The sequence below is a fragment of the Sus scrofa genome, chromosome 1 (genome assembly GCF_054392235.1).
Source record: "Sus scrofa isolate SSC_HxYL_T2T_F1_AM1 chromosome 1, Sscrofa_HxYL_maternal_Yorkshire_Landrace_v2.0, whole genome shotgun sequence".
NCBI classification, from domain to species: Eukaryota; Metazoa; Chordata; class Mammalia; order Artiodactyla; family Suidae; genus Sus; species Sus scrofa.
This window is the reverse complement of record NC_139383.1, coordinates 264,254,969-264,278,098: the sequence shown is the minus strand read 5'-3', so window position 1 is coordinate 264,278,098 and position 23,130 is coordinate 264,254,969. Positions and strand designations below refer to the sequence as shown.

At 42.9% G+C, this 23,130-nt stretch overlaps 1 protein-coding gene across 2 annotated transcripts in view; it reads right to left on the bottom strand.

Annotated features, from left to right (window-relative positions):
* Positions 1 to 4,803: 4,803 nt before the first annotated feature.
* Positions 4,804 to 23,130, bottom strand: part of KIAA1958 — a 216,390-nt gene continuing 198,063 nt past the window's right edge. The window contains exons 5-8 of one of the 2 annotated variants that reach the window (XR_014825264.1): positions 11,933 to 11,990; positions 9,781 to 9,901; positions 5,513 to 5,965; positions 4,804 to 5,309 (exon numbers count right to left, since the gene is read on the bottom strand). The gene's annotated coding sequence lies outside the window, so the exon portion shown is untranslated. Of the gene's footprint in view, positions 5,310 to 5,512; positions 5,966 to 6,891; positions 7,049 to 8,910; positions 9,902 to 11,932; positions 11,991 to 23,130 lie in introns of those variants that run through there. The other variant, XR_014825253.1, reaches the window with a different exon arrangement.

Genomic DNA, 23,130 nt, shown 5'->3' with positions numbered 1-23,130 from the left:
TGCAAATAAATAAATTAGATATCCAACAAGGACCTACGGTATAGCACAGAGAAATCTACTCAATATTCTGTAATAACCTATATGGGAAAATAATCTGAAAAAGAATGAATATATGCATATGTATAACTGAATCATTTTGCTGAACTCCTGAAACTAACGCAAGATTGTAAAGCAACGATACTTGAATTAAAACAAAACAAAACACAAGGAATTCCCGTTGTGGGTCAGCGAGTTACAAACCGGACATAGTGTCTATGAGAATGCAGGTTCAATCCCTGGCCTTGCTAAGTGGATTAAGGATCTAGCATTGTGGCTGTGGTGCAGGCTGGCAGCTACAGCTCCAGTTTGGCCCCTAGCCTGGAACTTCCAGATACTGCAGGTGCAGCTATAAAAAGAAAAAAAAAAAAAAAAAAAAAAAAAAAAAGGCATCTCATCTACGACCCTCACCTCATAAATGAGGAAGCTGAGGCCCAGGAGTGTTAAGTAACTTGCTCCAGTTCAACCAGTTCTACTGCTCATGTTCCCTCCCACTCGGACGCCTGCCGAGGCAATGTGGGTTTGGGGGATGCTAGCTCAGGCAGAGCCAAAAAGTAAAGCAATGAGGAAATTAGCCAGAGAGAGAAAGAGGTGTGAGCAACTATTTGCCTGCGAGGCCCTGTTGCCTGGAGCTTCTACAGCCACCTGGTGGCCAAGGGCGAGACATGTCCCCGAGGACAGCTGAGCGCATAAACCAAAAGCCCACCCAGGTCTTCAATGGCATCCCTGAGCCATTGCACCTGACTCCAGACTTCTTAACTTAAAAACACATATCCCTATGGTCTCAGGCATTTTAACTGGGGTCCCTGTACTGTGCCACTGAACTCCTCCTTAGGCTTCAGAAGACGGAGGAATGCAAGCAGGCAGTAGAAAATCTGCGAAGAGAGTGCCCCTTTGTGGGAAGCAGGGTTCACAGCAGCAGGACCATCTCACATTAACATGCCTTCTCTAAAGGGGCAGGGGGCAAACTGGTCCTCGGGGGTGGGGCCGAGGGGAGCCAGCAGGTCTTAGGTGTTACAACGGCTGTGGCCCTGCAAAGCTCAGCGATATCCCACACAATTTCATTCCTTAGTATTTTTTTTGTTTGGGAAAATGTAAACCTAATTCACCGTTCCCTCTTAGGGGCAGTGATAACAGGGGAAAAAGATGGAAAAATGGTTCTCTCTCTCTCTTTGCAATACCTACTCTTTTTTTTTTTTTTTTTTTTTTTTTTTTTTTTTTTTGCTATTTCTTGGGCCGCTCCTGCGGCATATGGAGATTCCCAGGCTAGGGGTCCAATCGGAGCTGTAGCCACCGGCCTCCACCAGAGCCACAGCAACGTGGGATCCAAGCCGCGTCTGCAACCTGCACCACTGCTCACGGCAATGCCAGATCGTCAACCCACTGAGCAAGGGCAGGGACCGAACCTGCAACCTCATGGTTCCTAGTCAGATTCGTTAACCACTGTGCCACGACGGGAGCAATACCTACTCTTTTAAAGATGCAGAAAAAGCTCTAAAACAAAAGAGGAAGGGAGTTCCTGCTTTCCTAAGGCAGAGCTCCTGGCCTTCCCAAAGCCTCTGAATTCCACCGGCTCTTCCCAGATCCTTGCCGCTGCGGTAGCTCCAGCCAGGCCTGCTCTGCCCAGCCCCTCTTCTGCTTCCATAAACGATCACACAGGCCCGAAGATTCGTCCTCACTGTACAGAGGTAGTGAGACTGTGAGGGCAGGTGCACACGGTCTTTCCATGTAACAGTGTAGCAAGATGGTGTTGAGGACACAGTAGGAAAATTATCCTCGGTACCCAGATTTTAGATCCAGGTGAGATGACTTGCTAAAGACAGGGCTTCCTCCCGCCCCAGCTATGCATGGTAGTTCATTATGAGGGCACTTCAGGATTTGCAGGGCAGGAGCCTTGGTTTTCCTGGTGCCCCACTTGGGCCTTCCTGCCATGCGGCTGGCAGAACCATCCCCTGCTCATGAAGAAAATGGGAGATTCAAGAAGCTGCCCGCACCACACAGTCATACGTCTGATTCTCTCTGCTGGCTGGAATAGCAGCCTTTAAGGAGCTGGGGCCCACAGACAGACACTTCTAGAAGTTTTATCTGTAGGAATGCCTTTTTCTCCAAGAATCAAACCCCAAAGCAAAAATCAAGTGTTTGTGAGACTTCTTAAACCACCCTGTCCTATGCTAGAGTGCTATTTAGTCATCTCCCAGTTGCTAGTGCTGGTGGTGTATCTTGGCTCCTCCAAGTTCCCAGCCTTGCCGAGTCTTCCAAATTCACTCATTCAACAGCTTCTTAACATTAAGGCGGAACTACGATCCTTCTAGGAAAAGCCACATCCAGCCACTCAGGAGGGGACCTTCAGAGGTTATTGATGATACAAGTAATTTAACACCTAAATGAGAGTAGCGTTCTAGCCTCACCTCAACCGCTGGATTTCAGTACAGCCTCAGAATGAAGGTCTGCTTTGCTGACTTCTCTCCATCCATCAGCACCAGCACAGCCCAGAACCCCCTGGAGTGTTGATACTTGGGTACATGGCCAGTACAGTCTGGGGATCAGAAAACTGAAGGGGACATCAAGAACTAAATCATGTCATTATTCCCTTAAAAAGGGAACATCTGCTAGAAAATAATAACTTGGTAGTGATAACATTAGTGTTATTACTAATGGAATAGTTTTTTGGTTTTTTTTTGGGTTTTTTTTGTCTTTTTGCCATTTCTTGGGCCACTCCCGCGGCACATGGAGGTTCCCAGGCTAGGGGTCGAATCGGAGCTGCAGCCACCGGCCTACGCCAGAGCCACAGCAACGCAGGATCCGAGCTGCATCTGCGACCTACACCACAGCTCACAGCAACGCTGGATCCTTAACCCACTGAGCAAGGGCAGGGACCGAACCCGCAACCTCATGGTTCCTAGTCGGATTCGTTAACCACTGCGCCACGACGGGAACTCCAGGATGATGTACTTTTTATTGGATGATATTGCTGGTAACCCATCACATGGATAAGGGAAGCTACAGAGGGTCCACTCCTTCCAGCTGAGACCAGGGGCCTTGGGCTATTGGGCAGTGAAAGATGGAGGGAATAACTCCCACCTGCAGCCTCAGGGAGTACAGAAATCAAGAGATTGTGCAGAACTGAGTAAGGTGAGGAGCCAAGATCAGAAAACCAGGGTAAGGGGTCGGAATAGGTCACTAGAGCAAGGAGGGGGATGTGGTAAAAGCAAGTCTCAAGAAAAGAGCTGGGGGAGTTCCCATCACAGCTCAGCAGTAGCAAACCCGACCAGTATCCATGAGGATGTGGGTTCAATCCCTGGCCTTGATCAGTGGGTTAAGGATCCGGCGTTACCATGAGCTATGGTGTAGGTCACAGACAGGGCTTGAATCCCATATTGCTGTGGCTGTGGTATAGGCTGGCAGCTGCAGTTCTGATTCAGCCCCTAACCTGGGAACCTCCATATGCCGCAGGTATGGCCCTAAAAAGAAGAAAGAGCTGGGGTTCAACAAGTTGAAGTGACAGATCCCGAAAATAAGCCTTTCATGATCCTGAGCAGCATCCTGGGGGAGAAGAGGGTCGGGGTGGAGGCCATTGTCGTTGTGAACCACTCACTTGCTAGGACGGGATGCGTGGAGTGGCCAGGACATCAGAATCGACTGTTATAGAAGGCATCTCTCAGCTGATGGGGACATTTCAGCCGGGGAAGTGATTTCTCAAACACTCCTTTCTGACCCATGCATATGATTTGTATCAAATTAAGCACCAGGTTATAGAGATACCAACTCTTGTGTTTCTGAAGGCAGGATGCTTTCTTGGCCTCGATATACTCCCTCGGGAAGGATGTGGCTAGCAAGAATATTCTCTCCCTCCCTTCTAAAACTTTTTATTTTAGAATACCTTTAGATTTATAGAAAAGTCACAAACAGTGCAGAGAATTCTCACATACCCCTCCCCCAAAATATCCTATTGCTAACATCTTATGTCACTATGTTACTTATATCACTTATCACTCATATCACTTATATCACTCTGTCACAACTAAGGAGCCAATGCTGGCACATCACTATTAACTGTATACTTGATTAGATTTCACTAGTTTTCCTGATGTTCTTTTTCTGTTACAGAATTCCACCCAGAGTACCCACATTACATGTTATAGTCACATCTCTTCACCTCTGCTATTTTGTGGCAGTTTCTCAGACTTCCCTTATTTACAATGACCTTGACCCAGGTTTGAAAAGTACTGATTAGGCGTTTTATAGAATGGACCTCAGTTTGGATGTGTCTGGTGTTTTTCTCATGGTCAGACTGGGGTGATGGATTTGGGGGAGAAGAGCGCAGAGGTGACATGCCTGCTCACCAGGTCATATGAAGGCTACCTGACATCAACCTGACTTACCTCCGAGGATGTTAGCTTGGATCACCTGGTCCAGATGGTGTTTTCCAGGTGTCTCCACTGTGGTTACTCCTTCCCTGGGCATCACTCACCCCCTCCCCATACTCTAGTTTTTGGAAGCCTGTTGCTAAGGGCAGATTGGCTACTTTGTAACCATTGAGGTTAAGATCCCATTTTCGGAGTTCCCGTTGTGGTTCTGTGGTTTACAAACCAGACTATAATCCATGAGGATGAAGGTTTGATCCCTGCCCTCGCTCAGAGGGTTAAGGATCTCGCATTGCCATGGCTTTGGCATAGGCTGGCAGCTGCAGCTCCCAATTGACCTCTCACCTGGGAACTTCCATGTGCTGCAGATGCAGCCCTGAAAAGCAGAAAAGAAGAAATCATCCCATTTTGAACTCTTTATTTTAAAAGAGAAAGCCACATGGTCAAGGCATGTTTCAAAGCATCATTTGAGCAGGCATGATGTGCCTGCAGCAACGCCATGCAGTCTAACTGGGACCCTGCCTTTATACATGCCACTCCTCCTTGCCCCTGCCCTCTAGGCCTGGTTCTCAAGGGTTATTCCCTGGCCCCCCACCAAGTCTGTTGAAAGAGAAACTTCTCTCTCATTAGGCTCAGCAATTTCCTCCTGAAATCTAATCAAGAAGTGGAGGTCTGCTTAATCATTAACTAGGAAAGGATTAAGAAATAACGCATTCCAGAACACTTAAAGATATAAATGTTAAAAAAAAATTTTTTTCATGGCCGCACCCTCGGCATATGAAGGTTCCCAGGCTAGGGGTCTAATCAAAGCTACAGCTGCCGGCCTACACCACAGCCACAGCAACGCCAGATCTGAGCCACGTCTGCGACCTACTCCACAGCTCACGGCAATGCCGGATCCTTAACCCACTGAGCAAGGCCAGGGATTGAACCTGAGACCTCGTGGTTCCTAGTCAGATTCGTTTCTGCTGCACCACGACAGGAACTCCCTAAAAATAAAATATTAACAGGAGTTCCCGTCATGGCTCGGTGGTTAATGAACCTGACTAGTATCCATGAGGACGCAGGTTCGACCCCTGGCCTTGCTCAGTGAGTTAAGGATCTGGTGTTGCCGTGAGCTCTGGCTTAGGCGGGCAGCTGCGGCTGCGATTCAACCGCTAGACTGGGAACCTCCACATGCCGAGGGTGTGGCCCTAGATAGACAAAAGACAAAAAATAAAATATTAACCGACTATGTAAATAGCTTTATAGAAAATGTAGACCTTTAGCCACACTGGATACTGAAATCTGTAATAGAGAAGATAGAGATATTTGACTATAAGAAAATTAAGGAGATTTGGAGTTTCCATGGTGGTGCATCAGAAATGAATCCAACTAGTATCCATGAGGATGTGGATTCTATCCATGACCTTGCTCAGTGGTTTGGGGATCCAGCATTGCTGTCAGCTGTGGTGAAGGTTGCAGATGTAGCTTAGATCCCATTACTGTGGCTGTGGTGTAGGCCAGCAGCTGTAGCTCTGATTCACCCCCTAGCATGGAAATTTCAATATGCCAGGGGTGCCGTCCTAAAAAGCAAAGAAAAAAAAAAAGAAAATTAAGGAAATTTGGTATTTAAAATACTATACATCAAGCTAACACAACATTGTACTCCAATATAAAATAAAAACTAAAAATAGAGTAAGATACTATATATCAAAAGCAAATTGTGATGGGAGATCAGGGGTAATAGCTAAAGAACACAGGATTTCTTTGGGGGGGTCACGAAGTTGTTTTATTTTTTATTTTATTTTATTTTATTTTTTTTGTCTTTTTGCTATTTCTTGGGCCGCTCCCACAGCATATGGAGGTTCCCAGGCTAGGGGTCCAATCGGAGCTGTAGCCACCGGCCTATGCCAGAGCCACAGCAATGCGGGATCCGAGCCGCGTCTGCAACCTACACCCCAGCTCACGGCAACGCCAGATCCTTAACCCACTGAGCAAGGGCAGGGACCGAACCCGCAACCTCATGGTTCCTAGTCAGATTCGTTAACCACTGCGCCACGATGGGAACTCCTGTTTTATTTTTTTATTTTTTTGGTCTTCCTCTCTTTTTAGAGCCGCACCTGTGACATATGGAGGTTCCCAGGCTAGGGGTCCAATCAGAGCTGTAGCCGCCAGCCTATGTACACCAGAGCCACAGCAACACAGGATCTAAGCCTCATCTTCGGCCTACACCACAGCTCACAGCAACGCCAGATCCTTAACCCCTAAGCGAGGTCAGGGATCGAAACTGCGTCCTCATGGATGCCAGTCAAGTTCCTTAACTGCTGAGCCACGACAGGAACTCTGATGGGGGTCATGACGTACTTTAAAGTTCATTGTGAAGATGGTTGCGCAACTCTGAAAATATAGTAAAAATCATTGAATTGTACACTTTAAGGGGGTGAATCGATGGATATGTTAATTAGTGGATTACACACCTTAAATATGTATATATATATATATATATATATTTTTTTTTTTTTTTTTGTCTTTTTGCTATTTCTTGGGCTGCTCCTGTGGCATATGGAGATTCCCAGGCTAGGGGTCTAATCGGAGCCGTAGCCACCGGCCTACACCAGAGCCACAGCAACACGGGATCCGAGCCGCGTCTGTAACCTACACCACAGCTCACGGAAACACCGGATCCTTAACCCAATGAGCAAGGGCAGGGACCGAACCCACAACCTCATGGTCCCTAGTCGGATTCGTTAACCACTGCGCCACGACGGGAACTCCCTTAAATATAATTTTTAATCTGTCAATTATATTTCAATAAAGCTGTGGAAAATATCTTTAGGAAACAAATAAGTGTATGAATTGTGTGGTATGTGAATAAGTTGTCAATAAAACTGTTAACAAGCAAGGGAAATGACAATCTAGAGAAAATTATTTGAAACACCAACGACCCTCTAGGTGTTAACAAATCTTTAATATGTAGAGCTCCTACAAATTAAGAAGAACCCAAACAATCAATCCAAAAGAAAAAATGGACAAAAGGATATGGATAATCAGTTCAAAGAAGAAGAAATACAAATGGCCAATGTAGTGTGAAAAAATGTTCCATCTCACTAGAGATCTACGAAATGTGCACAAATGCTAAAAGATACAGTCTTCGCTCATCCTATTGGCAAACATTGCAAGATCAATAAATTATAATCAGGTGAAGATCATGTTTTATGAGGCCTGAAATTTAAACAATTTAGGGGGCCCTTTTCAAGAAAAAGAATTCAAAATTTCAAATAAAAAATTTCTTACAAAGGTGACTATTTCTTTAGAATGGGAATGGAAATCAATTGATAAATACCAACATCGCAAAAATTTTATTTATTAACTGCATGATATACCTCTACTATACTATTTTCCATAGTCTTTGGAAAGACTTTTTTTTTGGCCACATTGCAGCATATAGAAGTTCCCAGCCAGTGACTGAACTCCCATCACAGCAGATCCTTAACCTGGTGTACTGCAAGAGAACTCCTAGATGCAAATTTGTGTGTGTGTGTGCGTGCACTTTTTAGGGCCACACGCACAGCACATGAAGTTTCCCAGGCTAGGGTTCGAAATGGAGCTGTAGCTGCCGGCCTACACCACAGCCAGAGGAATGCAGGACCCAAGCCCTGACGGTGACCTACACCACAGCTCACAACACCAGATCCTTAACCCGCTGAGCAAGGCCAGGGATCAAACCTGCGTCCTCAAGGATGCTAGTCAGATTCATTTCCACTGAGCCATGACAGGAACTCCAGAGATGCAAATTCTTTAAGACCTTCTTCTATAATATTTTATAATATCATTTTCTATAGAGAATAGAAAGGTGATGAAATCTTTCTTTTAGAATGGTTGACTGCAAATTGCTTTCTTTATTTTTGATAGTTTAGGAAAGTTTCAGCTTCACATTTGTTGTTGGTAATGTACTAAGGTCCTATTTGATACATCAGCAGCATAAAATAAGTGGCTTACCACCAGACATACTTGTTTGAAGTTCTGTTACAGATTTTTGGCCTATAAACATGGGAGTTCTTATTCTGTTTTAGGTAAGATCCACCAACAAAACAAATTTTATGGTGAGTTACTGCATTATCAAGGATATGCCTATAGGACAGAGTTTTTGGTTTTGGTTAGACATCAATGAGAACTGAATTGTTTGTTACAATTGTTAACTTTGATGATGAGAAGAATTTTCCCCAGAGCAGCCTCTGGCTCCATACATTTCAAACTTTGTTTTTTCTCTAAAACCTTCCTACATCCAGTGCCAGGTACTGTAAGACAAGTCTAGTTCACAACGTGACCTTTGGCCCCACATCTCACCAGATTATGCCTGGAAACTACTCCTACTCCAGAATGGCTAGCAATAACCTCACTACGGGAGTTCCTGTTGTGGCGCAGAGGAAACAAACCCGACCAGGAACCATGAGGCTGCAGGTTTGATCCCTGGCCTTGCTCAGTGGGTTAAGGATCTGGCGTTGCCGTGAGCTGCGGTGTAGGTCACAGACGTGGCTTGGATCTGGCGTGGCTGTGGCTGTGACGTAGGCCGGCAGCTGTAGCTCCCATTCGACCCCTTGCCTGAGAACCTCCATATGCCACAGGTGCGGTCCTACAAAGTAAAAAAATAAAAAAGACAAATGGGGAGTTCCCTGGTGGCTTAGCAGGTTACAGATCCAGGGTTGTCACGGCAGGTTGGCTCAGGTCACTGCTGTGGTGTGGGTTTGATCCCTGGCCCAGGAACGTTCGCATGCTGCAGGCATGGCCAAAAAAGAAAGAAAGAAAAAAAAAAAAAGGCAAGTAGCAAAATAACATGTAGAGTGGGATCGCTGTGTATGAACACGTGTGTGTGTGTGTGTGTGTGTGTGTGTGTGTGTGTATACACATATATGAATGCCTACGTGTTTATACGGGAGTAGGAAAACCATGACAGACATGCAGCAGACTATTGAGGTTTTTATCTTGGGGTGAGGGGGTGTCAGGGCAAGGGCAGGCCAGATTAACACTATCTTTCTACAATTTCATGTACTTTCCCGCATTACGATGAACACTGATTATTTAAAAATTCTGATAAGGAAAACATTTTAAATTAAAACACATGATACCTCTTAGTTAAATATATTTACAATGTCTCCTACTTCTTTTCCAAGACTAAGCACATTCTCTGTTACAGGCCAACATTTTTCTTAACATTTCACCCCTCCTAGAGTGGTGTAAGTACAGGAAGAATTTCTAAGAAATCTCCATTTCACCCCAATTAACAGTCCATCGTACTTAAAAAAAAAACTTTATCATGTATCACTTACTATTCCAAATGACATTCATATGCTACACAATAGCAACAAAGACAATTATCAGGCACAATCTTAGAATTTACCTTAGGGCTATGTCTTATCCGTCTCCTTTTTTGTCTTAGCTCCGCTTTCATCAGCTGTGTCTTGTTAACTAGCAAGGTTGAACTCGTGTCATATATTCTGAGGGATGCGACAGACGCATTCCTAATTTGGAAAAAAATTTCAGTTTTATTAGAAATTTTTAGACTTCAGAATTATGCGTCTCTTTGCTATTAACTGTATCTATAATGTGCATTTTTAACTGGAGCTTGAATGTTCTTAGCATCTTCATTTTGATGATGATCTCAGGATTTTTTAACATTCTGAATACTTTCTGAATATAGAATAGAGCATATTTGGAGTTGTCTGAAAAATAAACACTATTTAATTGGCTAATGAAATAGCTATCAGTTCCCCATACTTACATTTGTTTAAGATCAAGAAACTACCACTTATTTCAACTTCAATTTCTTTATGTTACTGACAAACGAAGAGCAGCAGGCTTAACACATGGAAATTTGTGCCCAGTCAGGCTCATCTGAGTTTTGTGGGGCCTGGGGCCAGAGTACTGATGCAGGCTCATGGTCCATACATCTAAATATTTAAAAGTTACACATCAAGCTAACAAATATGTGTAAAGCTATGGCTTTGAAATGACTGAAAGCTGGCTAAATATTAAAGACAACTACCTTTATTATTTTTCATGTCTGGGTGGTCTATTGATATTGGAGATGAGTAATAAAATAAATACATCAATAGGTTATAAAATTTATTTTTCCTGCCTTCATGCCAGCAAAATAATTATTTACATTAAAAGATCATAAGATTTTTCACATAAGAGATGTGTTCAAAGATAAACTGAGGCATATTAAAAATTGTAAGAGTTTGAGCAAAAATCATTTTGAGGGAGGTCCCGTTGTGGCACAACGGAAACGAATCTGAGTATCCATGAGGGTGCAGGTTCGATCCCTGGCCTTGCTCAGTGGGTCAGTGATCTGGCATTGCCATGAACTGTGGATAGGTCATGGATGCGGCTCAGATCCTGAGTTGCTGTAGCTGTGGTGTAAGCCAACAGCTATAGCTCCGATTTGACCCCTCGCCTGGGAACTTCCATGTGCCTCGGGTGTGGCCTTAAAAAAAAAAAAAAAAAAAAATTGAATCAGGCAGCACCAAACTGGAGCAGTTAGGAGCACTCCAAGGATAGGAGCTGGAAAGGTAGAAGCAAAGCAAAGAAATTATTGTCTACAGCTTAAAGTCTACTTGGCTGTTAGTGATTAGCTGTTCAATTTCATTACCGGAGGCATTTCCAGGCATAGATTTTGGTTTGCCATGGCATTAACGTCATCCCAGTCTAATGGCCTCTAATTTAGCAGCAGTCATGTCAAAGTGGACCGTTTCTTAAGTGACTATACTTCTTAGGTTTTTTTTATTAATTTCAACTTGGAGAAGATGTGTTTTTTGCTAAGTAAACAATTGAAATTGCCCATTAAATGCTCAAAGGAGTGTTTAGAGTCAGAAATTAATCACAAATTTTGCACATCATATTGAAACATTGAAATGGGAATGCAGGAGTTCCTACTGTGGCTCAGCAGGTTAAGAACCCAACTAGTATCTGTGAGGATGTGGGTTTGATCCCTGGCCTCTCTCAGTGGGTTAAGGATCCGGCATTGCTGCAGGCAGTGGCATAGGTCACAGATGCAGCTCGAATCTGGCGTCCTTGTGGCTGTGGTGTTGGCTGCAGCTGCAGCTCTGATTGCTCCCTAGCCTGGGAATTTCCATATGCCACAGGCACAGCCGTAAAAAGACAAGACAAGAAAAGGGGATGCATATGGTAAATTATTATCACAGAATGTTAGAGTATATTTTAATTTTATCATGTTATCACTTATATTGTAATTTCTACCATCTCTTAAAGCCATACCTAGAGTCATACAGTAAAGAGTCGGTATAATGTTTCACTCCTGGTACAAAAAACTGACGCATATACACATGTAAAAGGATTATCAATTGTTTAATACTGCAAAAATATTCCTCAGCCCATCCAACTGTGCTAATTCATGGGCAACTCCAGAATCACAAATGAGAATAAGAAGAAAATGGACATTCGGCGCTAATGAGAAATAATCATTAGTTGTGTGAGAATTTATTGAATTGATCTAAGAGGAAGTATTTTGAAGTTAATTTGTTTTCTCTTACCTATGTACTTCTGCTGTTCACCTATTCCCTGCACTCAAGAGCAGTGTCCATTTTTGACCTTGTGAGAAAGTAGAAAAAATATATATTGGTTTCTGCTTTCCACTCCCCACCTCATCCTGGTCCAGAGCTCCTGAAAACCTTATCAATTCCTAAGGGATAAAGACGCTGGGAGCATCTTTTGATCTTATAGTTCGCCTTTGACCCTAGTTGCTGACATAGGGTTCCAAAATCCATCAGAACTTCCTGGGCGAGAGGAGTGTCTTATTTTAATGAGGTGATTCTGGGTTGGCTCCTGGATCACTCCTGAATGGCAGTTACTCACCGCCACAAAAACCAATGATCGGCAACTTGGAATTTTCAGCCACATTTCTCTGTCTCCTGAGAGGAGAGAGGGGCTGGAGATGGCGTTAATGAGCCATCATGCCTGCATGATGAAGCCGCCCTAAAAATCCCAAAGTGCAGGGTTTGGAGAACTTCCAGGTTAGTGAAGCCCCCACATAGCAGCAGGGTGACACATCCCAGCTCCACAGTAAGAGAAACTCCTGTGCTTGGGACCCTCCAGGCCTCACCTTATGTATCACTGCATCTGACTGTTCCTCTGTATCCCACAGCATAGTCTTTAAGAAACTGCTAAACATAAGTAAGTGTTTTCCTGAGTTCTGTGAGCTGTTCCAGCACAGAATCGAAGCCATGTAGAAAGGAGGTCATGGGAACCCCCAATTTGTAGCCAAGTCAGGCAGATGTTGAGGGTAACCGGAGGACCTACCATGTGCAAATGACATTTGAAGTGGCAGACAGTCTCATGGGACTGAGCCCTGACCCTGTAGGATCTGACACTATCTCCCGGTGGATGGGGCCAGAATTGAGTTAAATTGTAGGAAACCCAGCTAGTGTCTCAGAATTTTGTTGAAAAGCCTTCTGGTGACAGAAGCGTTGTGAGTGTGGTAGTGGTGCAAAGGAGACACCCAGGAGGAAGACTGGGTTTTTCCCCCAATTCAGACCTCAATGGGGCGAAACCCATCAACTTTCACAGCATTCTAACCCAGCTGACTTTTGCTTTAAGAACATAGGGCAAGAGGAGTTCCTGTTGTGGCTCAACAGTTAGCAAACCCGACTAGCATCCATGAGGCCCTTAAAAAAAAAAAAAAAGAACATAAGGCAAGAGATATGAAATGTTTCCTTGGGGCCTGAATCGGGTAAGGTGCAGATGCTCAAGGTTCCAGGCTGTGCTGGGCCAGGGCCAGGTGCCATATATTGAGTGACAGAGGATCTCATCTGTTCTTTAACAAATCTGTGTCTCTCTGTGTGTGTACGTGTGTGTGCAAGACCCTCTAAGATGTGGGGGCAGGATCCCCTTCTGCTTAGGCCTAAGGGTAGTCCTTTATGAAGTCACAAATGACTTCACACTGTGCCATGCAGATGAACGCTTACAGTCTTTTTTTATTTTTATTTTTGTCTTTTTCTAGGGCCTCACCTGCAGCACATGGAGGTTCCTAGGTGAGGGGTCCAATCGGAGCTGTAGCCGCCGGTCTGTGCCACAGTCACAGCAATTTGGGATCCGAGCCGCGTCTGTGACCTACACCACAGCTCACGGCAACACCGGATCCTTAACCCACTGAGCAAGGGCAGGGATCAAACCCGCAATCTCATCATTCCTAGTCGGATTTGTTTCCCGCTGCGCCACGATGGGAATTCCCAGATTTTACAGTCTTGAATAAAGAAAATTGGTGGAAGAGGCAAGCAAATCCTCTTCACACTGAATTGTGATCAAGTTTGCCAAAATAATGTTACATAAAATTTAATGCGTTGATTTGAATGTATTAATTCTGTGGGGGGTTTTTTTCTGTGATTGAATTGTAAACCTGAATTCTAAACAGTTCTTAATTTTGAGAAATATCATATTTACCTGAAAATCTTGTAAAGTTAAGTAATCTTCATAAGCAGGCCCAGGATTTGTATTGATTTACAGGTGATAGGAGTAAAGTATAATAGAAAATGATTATTCCTCTTGTTACCAATTAAAGGATTTCTCAAAATAATAAAGTGATGTGTTTTTAATTTTATTTTTACTTTTTGCTCTTTAGGGCGGCATCCACAGCACATGGAAGTTCCTAGGCTAGGGGTCAAACGGGAGCTATAGCTGCTGACCTACACCACAGCCACAGCAACGTGGGATCCAGCCACATCTGTGACCTACACCACAGATTATAGATCCCTGACCCACTGAGCAAGTCCAGGGTCAAACCCACGTCCTCATGGATACTAGTGGATTTGTTTCTGCTATGCCACAATGGGAACTCCTAAAATGATGTTTTTAAAATGCCCTGGGAGAAATGCATGCTTAAAAGAAGCCACATCAGTGCACCAAAGATACGTGTGTTATTAATTCAAAGCTATTGCTCACATATTTTGGTATTAGATGATAGATACTGTGAAAGAAAAATCAAAATGGAATCACTATTGCTAAGAGAGCTCTCTTTTTTTATTTCTATTTTTTTAATTTAATTTAATTTTATATTGCTCTTTAGGGCCACATTCATGGCACATGGAGGTTCCCAAGCTAGGGGTTGAATCGGAGCTGTAGTTGCCAGCCTACACCACAGCCACAGCAATGCCAGATCTGGGTCGCATCTTTAGCGAACTCCTAGAAGAACTGTTTAAAAGGCAGGCAGGAGGTCACTGAAGAAGTGTGACTTATGCACATCTCAGCCCAGATGGAATCGGACCATTTGACAAATTATCTTAACATGGGCATCCAGAACATCTGCCCAGTGTTCCAGAAACTGAAGATACTTAACAGACACTTACCCTAATGCAACCTGCGACAGCCATCCCTAAGGACAAATCTTGCCTTTCCTGTGTCAGAGTAGCACCTCATGGCTTTTGCCTTTATAACAAGTTCCTGATACTTTCTCTTCCCAGAACACTTTTGGTTTTTCCTGAATCTGTGTCTCCAGAATTGCAATTCTTAAGACCCTAAACTCTTTTAGTATTTTCAGCCTTCTGTGTTTTGGGGGGCTGACATGACTGAGTAGGAACCTTCCTTTAAAACCACGGGAAAATACTGGAGTTTCCATTGTGGCACAGCAGAAACAAATCCTACCAGGAACCATGAGGTTGCGGGTTCGATCCCTGGCCTTGCTCAGTGGGTTAAGGATCTGGCATTGCCATGAACTATGGTATAGGTTGCAGACGTGGCTCAGATCTGATGTTGCTGGAGTGTGGGGTGGCAGCTGTAGCTCCAATTGGACCCCTAGCATGAGAACCTCCGTTTGCCGCCAGCATGGCCCTAAAAAGAAAAAGAAAAAAAAAATGGGAAAATACAGTAAGAGATTACATTTGTAGAGGGTTGTTTTGCTTTGTTTTGTTTTGATTGCTTTTTAAGGTCTCACCTGCGGCACATGGAAGTTCCTAGGCTTGGGATCCAGTGAGAGCTACAGTTGCTGGCCTACACCACAGCCACAGCAACACCACATCTGCGACCTACAGCACAGCTCACCGCAACACCAGATCCCCACCCACTGAGTGAGGCCAGGGAAGGAACCCGGGTTCCCATGGATACTAATGCCGTTTGTTTTATCTGCACCACAACAGGAACTCCCCCTTTGGAGTTCTTTTAACAGGATAATGTTGGTGCGAAATTTTCCTGCCTAGTCTGTCTAGTATTACCCACACTGCTCAATACAGTAGTTTGCATTGTAGAAAACACTGAGGGAAACCTCAGATAGTTACCAAAAAAGCAAATTAGAGGAGACGAGATTAAGATGGCGAAATAGAAGGACTGGAGCTCAGCTTCTCTCCTAAAAACAAAATTCACAACTAAAGACTGAGCACTCTTCACCCAAATGGACTGGAAACCTTAAAAAAGATATCCTACTCCAGAAGAAAAAGAGGAGCCCACATCAAGAGGTAGGAGGGGCAACTTCACGATATAAACAACCCCTTACCTCCTGGGTGGGAAGCTCCACAGACTGGAAACTAACTAGTTCACAGAGATTCACCTACAGGAGTGAGAGTTCTGAGCCCCACATCAAACTCTCATGTGTGGAGATCTGGCACTGGGAGAAAGAGTCCCAGGAGCATCTGTCATTGAAGGCCAGTGAGGCTTGTGTGCAGGAGCTCCACAGGACTGGGGGAAATGGAGACCCCATTCTTAAAAAGCACACACAGACTTTCACGTGCACTGGGACCCAGGGCAAAGCAAAGTCTCCATGGGAATCTGAGTCAAACCTGACTGCAGTACTTGGAGGACATCCTGGGAAAACAGGAGTGAACGTGGCTTGTTGTAAGGGAAGGACATTGAAAGCAAAGCTCTGGGGAATATTCAGCAGTTGCCTTTCTCTGGAGGTGGCCATTTTGGGACAATCTGGCCCCACCCATCAGTCAGCTGCTGAGAAGCCCCAGGGCAAACAACAACCCAGGTGGGATCACAGCACCCCCCCTCAGTAAACAGGCTACCTAAAGACCCCTCAGGCACACAGCTGCCCCTAATCCCATCCAGAGACTAAATCCCACCCACCAGAGGGATTAGAATCAGCTCCACCTACCAGTGGGCAGGCATCAGCCCCACCCATCAGCAAACCTACAGCAAGCCCGCATATGGACTTCAGCCACAAGGAGGCAGACACCAGAAATAAGAGAGGCTACAATTCTACTCTCTGTAAAATGGTCACCACACCGAAAACCTATAAAAATGAAAAGACAGAGAACTACAACTCAGATGAGGGAGAAAGGAAAAACCCCAGAAAAACAGCTGAGCAATGAGGAGATTCTCAGCCTCCAGGAAAAAGACTTTAGACTGTTGATGCTGAAGATGATGCAAGACATTGGGAATAAACTGGAGGCAAAGATGGATAACTTACAGGAAACACTAACCAAAGAGATACAAGAAATAAAACTTAAACAAGAAGAGATGCAAAATACAATAACTGAAATAAAAATTCACTAGAAGCAACCAACAGCAGAATATAGGAGGCAGAAGAACAAATAAGCGAGGTGGAGGACTGATTAGCGGAAATTACAGATGCAGAACAGAAAAGAGAAAAAAGACTGAAAAGAAATGAAGAGAGTCTCAGAGAACTCTGGGACAATGTTAAATGCACCAACACCTGTATTATATGGGTGCCAAAAGGAGAAGAGAGAGAGAAGGAGAGAGAAAAAATATTCTAAGAGATAATAGCTGAAAACTTCCCTAACATGGGGAAGGAATCACTCACTCAAATCCAGGAAGCACAACAAGTACCATATAAAATAAACCCAAGGAGGAACACCCCGAGACACATATAAATAAAAATGACCAAAATTAAAGACAAAGAGAAAATATTGAAAGCAGCTAGGGAAAAGAAACAAGTAACATACAAGGGAACCCCAATAAGATTATTGGCAGATTTTTCAGCAGAAATTCTGCAGGCCAGAAGGGAGTGGCATGATATACTCAACGTGATGAAAGGAAAAAACCTCCAGCCAAGATTACTTTACCCAGCAAGGCTCTCATTCAGATTTGAAGGAGAAATCAAAACCTTCACAGATAACCAAAAGCTGAGAGAATTCAGCAACACTAAACCAGCCTTACAACAAATACTAAAGGAATTTCCCTAGGCAGAAAAGAACAAGAGAAGAGGAAAGAAAAAAGAGCAGCAAAAACAAATCCAAAGTAGTTAACAAAATGGCAATAAGAACATACATATCAATAATTACCTTAAATGTGAATGGACTAAACACCCCAACCAAAAGACATAGACTGGCTGAATGGATACAAAAACAAGACCCATATATATGCTGTCTTCAAGAGACCCACTTTACTTCTAGGGACACATACAAATTGAAAGTGAGAGGATGGAAGAAAACATTTCATGCAAACGGGGATCAAAAGAAAGCTGGAGTAGCAATACTCATAACAGACAAAATAGACTTTAAAATGAAGAATATTTTAAGAGACAAGGAAGGACATTACATAATGATGAAAGGATCAATCCAAAAAGATGTTATAACAATTGTAAATACCTACACACCCAACATAGGTTCACTGCAATATATAAGGCAACTGCTAACAACCGTAAAAGGAGAAATTGACAATAACACAATCATAGTGGGGGACTTTAACACCCCACTTACAGCAATAGGCAGATCAACCAGACAGAAAATCAATAATGAAACACAGGCCCTGAATGATGCATTAAACCAGATGGACTTAATAGATATAAATTTATAGGACATTCCATCCAAAAGCAACAGAATGCACATTCTTCTCAAGTGCACGTGGAACATTCTCTAAGATTGACCAGATCCTGGGCTACAAATCCAACCTCAGTAACTTTAAGAAAATTGAAATCATATCAAGCATCTTTTCCGACCACAATGCAATAGGACTGGAAATCAACAACAAGAGAAAAACTGCAAAAAACACAAACATGTGGAGACTAAACAACATGCTACTAAATGACCAATGGATCACTGAAGAAATCAAAGAGGAAATTCAAAAATACCTAGCAGCAAATGGCAAGGAAGATATGACACTCCAAAACCTATGGGATGCAGCAAAAGCCGTTCTAAGAGGAAAGTTTATAGCAATACAAGCCCACCTCAGGAAACAAGAAAAAGCTCAAATAAACAAGCTAACTTTACATCTAAAGCACCTTGAGAGAGAAGAACAGACAAGACCTAAAGTTAGTAGAAGGAAAGAAATAAAAAAGATCAGAGCAGAAATCAATGAAATAGAAACAAAGAAAACCATAGAAAAGATCAATGAAACGAAAAGCTGGTTCTTTGAAAAGATCAACAAAATTGATAAACCCCTAGCCAGACTTATCAAGCAAAAAAGAGAGAGGACTCAAATCAATAAAATTAGAAATGAAAAAGGAGAAGTAACAACAGACATCACAGAAATACAAAGGATCATAAGAGACTACTATATGCAACTATACGCCAATAAAATGGAAAACCTAGAAGAAATGGACAAATTCTTAGAAAAGTACAATCTTCCAAGACTAAACCAAGATGAAATAGAAAAGATGAATGGACCCATCACAAGAACTGAAATTGAAACTGTGATAAAAAAAACTTCCAACAAACAAAAGTCCACGACCAGATGGCTTCACAGGCAAATTCTATCCAACATTTAGAGAAGAGCTAACACCTCTCCTTCTGAAACTATTTCAAAAAATTGCAGAGGAAGGGATACTCCTAAACTCATTCTATGAGGCCACCATCACCCTGATACCAAAATCAGACAAAGATACCACAAAAAAAGAAAACTACAGGCCAATTTCACTGATGAACATTGATGCAAAAATCCTCAACAAAATACTAGCAAACCGCATCCAACAATACATTAAAAGGATTGTACATCATGATCAAGTGGGATTTATCCCAGGGATGCAAGGGTTCTTCAATATCCACAAATCCATCAGTGTGATACACCACATTAACAAACTGAAGAATAAAAACCACATGATCCTCTCAATAGATGTGGAAAAAGCCTTTGACAAAATCCAACAGCCATTTCTGATGAAAACCCTTCAGAAAGTGGGCATAACGGGAACCTACCTCAACATGATAAAGGCCATATATGACAAAGGCCATATATGACAAACCCAGAGCTAACATCATTCTCAATGGTGAAAATCTGAAAGAATTCCCGCTGAGATCAGGAACAAGACAAGGATGTCTTCTCTCGCCACTACTCTTCAACATAGTTCTCGAAGTCCTAGCCACAGCAATCAGAGAAGTAAAAGAAATAAAAGGAATCCAAACTGGAATGGAAGAAGTAAAACTATCACTATTCGCAGATGACATGATACTATACCTAGAGAATCCTAAAGACTACCAGAAAACTGTTAGAGCTCATCCATGAATTTGGCAAAGTCGCAGGATACAAAATTAATCCACAGAAATTGACTGCATTTCTATACACTAACAATGAAAGAGCAGAAAAAGAAATTAGGGAAGCAATCCCATTGCATCCAAAAGAATAAAATACCTAGGAATAAACCTACCTAACGAGACAAAAGACCTGTACTCTGAAAACTATAAGCCACTGATGAAAGAAATCAAAGATGACACAAATAGATGGAAAGATATACCATGCTCATGGATTGGAAGAGTTAATATTATCAAAATGACTATACTACCTAAGGCAATCTACAGATTCAATGCAATCCCTATCAAATTACCAAGGACATTTTTCACAGAACTCAAACAAAATATTTTAAAGTTTGTTTGGAAGCACAATAGACCCAGAATAGCCAAAGACATCCTGAAAAAGAAAAATGGAGATGGAGGAATCAGGCTCCCGGACGTCAGACTATACTACAAAGCAACAATCATCAAAACTGTATGGTACTGTCACAAAGACAGATACACAAATCAGTGGAACACACTAGAAAGACCAGAATTAAACCCACGCACCTACAGCCAACTAATCTATGACAAAGGAGGCAAGGATATACAATGGAGAAAGGACAGTTTGTTCAATAAGTGGTGCTGGGAAAACTGAATGGCCCCATGGAAAAGAATGAAATTAGAACACTTCCTAACACCATACACAAAAATAAACTCAAAATGGATTAAAGACCTAGATATAAGACCAGACACTATAAAATTCTTAGAGGAAAACATAGGCAAACACTCTCTGACATAAACCACAGCAATATCTTCTCAGATCCACCTCTTGGCGTATTGACAATAAAAACAAAAATAAACAAATGGGACCCAATCAAACTTAAAAGTTTCTACACAGCAAAGGAAACTCTAAACGAAATGAAAAGACAACCCACAGAATGGGAGAAAATCTTTGCAAGTGAATCAACTGAGAAGGGATTAATCTCCAAAATTTGTAAACACCTTCTGCAGCTCCATACCACAAAAACAAACAACCCCATCAAAAAATGGGCAGATCTAAACAGACAGTTCTCCAAAGAAGACATACAGATGGCCAGAAAACACATGAAAAGATGTTCAACATCACTCATCAGAGAAATGCAAATCAAAACCACTCTGAGGTACCACCTTACACCAGCCTGAATGGCCATCATCCAAAAGTCTGCAAACAATAAGTGCTGGAGAGGGTGTGGAGAAAAAGGACCCTACTACACTGTGGGTGGGATTGTAAATTGGTGAAACCCCTGTGGAAAGCAGTATGGAGATTCCTCAGAAAACTACAATTACAACTACCATTTGATCCAGCAATTCCACTCTTGGGCATCTATCCAGAGAAAACCATGCCTCGCAAAGATACATGTACTCCAATGTTCATTGCCGCACTATTTACAATAGCCAAGACATGGAAACAGCCTAAATGTCCATCGACAGAGAAGTGGATCAAGACGATGTGGTACATATACACAATGGAATATTACTTGGCCATTAAAAAGAACGAAATACCGGCATTTTTAGCAACATGGATGGACCTAGAAACTATCACACGCTAAGTGAAGTCAGCCATACAATGAGACACCAACATCAAATGCTTTCACTGACATGTGGAGTCTGAAAAAAGGACAGACGGAACTTCTTTGCAGAACAGATGCTGACTCACAACATTGAAAAACTTATGGTCTCCAGAGGAGACAGTTTGGGGGGTGGGGGATGTGCTTAGGCTGTGGGATGGAAATCTTGTGAAATCAGATTGTTATGATCATTCTACAACTACAGATGTGATAAATTCATTTTGTAATAAAAAAGTAATAAAAAATATAAATAAAAAAATTTTAAAAAAAGCAAATTACAAAAGGATATTAGATAGATAGAGAGATCATAGAATGTCAACTTTTTTTTTTTTGTCTTCCCAGGGCCACACCCGAAGCACATGCAGTTTCCCAGGCAGGGGTCAAGTCAGAGCTGTAGCCGCTGGCCTATACCACAGCTCACGGCAACACAGGATCCTTAACCCACTGAACCAGGCCAGGGATCAAACCTGCGTCCTCATGGATCCTGGTCAGATTTGTTTCTGCTGAGCCAGGATGGGAACTCTGAATGTCCACATTTTTATAATGTTTTAAAGCAACAGAATATATTTTAGGGATACAATGTAGCAGAACTTTAAAGATACATATTAGAGCAATGACGACTAAATTCAGGAAGGTGGCTTACCTCAGAGGTGGAAGTGGTAGGGGAAGGGTGTCTAGGAGAATCCAAATGTACCTGAAATGTTTTTTTAGGCCAGGTAAGAAGTTCTACAGTGTCTATGATATTATTAACTATATGTTTTTGTAAGTCTAAATATTTCATTAAAAGGCAACCCAAACAACAAAAGCCTTTCCAGCATTTTTTCTCAAGTACTCTCACACAAGCTCTGAGTGAAGTGTGAAAAGTACTGAATTAGTTTCCTAGGGCAGCTGTAACAAATGACCATAGACTTGGTAACTTTAAACAACAGAAATGTATCCCCTCACCGTTGTAGGAGACGGAAGTCCAAAATCAGTTTGTGCTGAATATAAGCAGGGAAGAATGTTCTCTGCTTCTTCCAGCTCCCAGGAGCTGCCAGCATTCCTTGGCTTGTGGCTGCATCACTCGTCTCTGCCTCTGTGACCACACCATCCTCTCTTCAGCCGGTGATGAGCGCCCGCTCCCTCTCTTTTATAAGGACATTTGTGATTGCATTTAGGGCTCACCTGGATAACCCAGGAGACGCTCCCCACCTCAAGGGCCTTAAGTCAATCACAGCTGCAAAGACTTCTCCCGTATAAAGTAACATTTACAGGTTTCCAGGGTTCAGGATTAGGTTCTTACCACAAACATCTTTGTCTCTAGTCAGAATAGGAATGCAATCCTTTCCTAAAATAGGCTCAAAGGTAGTCAATAAAAAGTCCTATTAATTTAAAAGGAACATTTTATTGTTGTTGCTTTTTAGGGCCACACCTGTGGCATATGGAGGTTCCCAGACTGGGGGTCAAATCGGAGCTGCAGCTGCCAGCCTACCCCACAGCCACAGCCACAGCCACAGCCACACGGGAATCTGAGCCACATCTGCAACCTAGACCACAGCTCATGGCAATGCTCGATCCCCAAATCACTGAGCAAGGCCAGGGATCAAACCTGTGTCCTCATGGATACTGGTCAGGTTCATTACCACTGAGCCACCATGGGAACTCCCACACTACACTTTATCCTTGTGATTGTAAACACAAGGAGCAGCTTCACCTAGCGGTTTAGTTCAGTATTGCAAACAAAAAAAAGGTAGCATCTTGGACAAGTTTTTG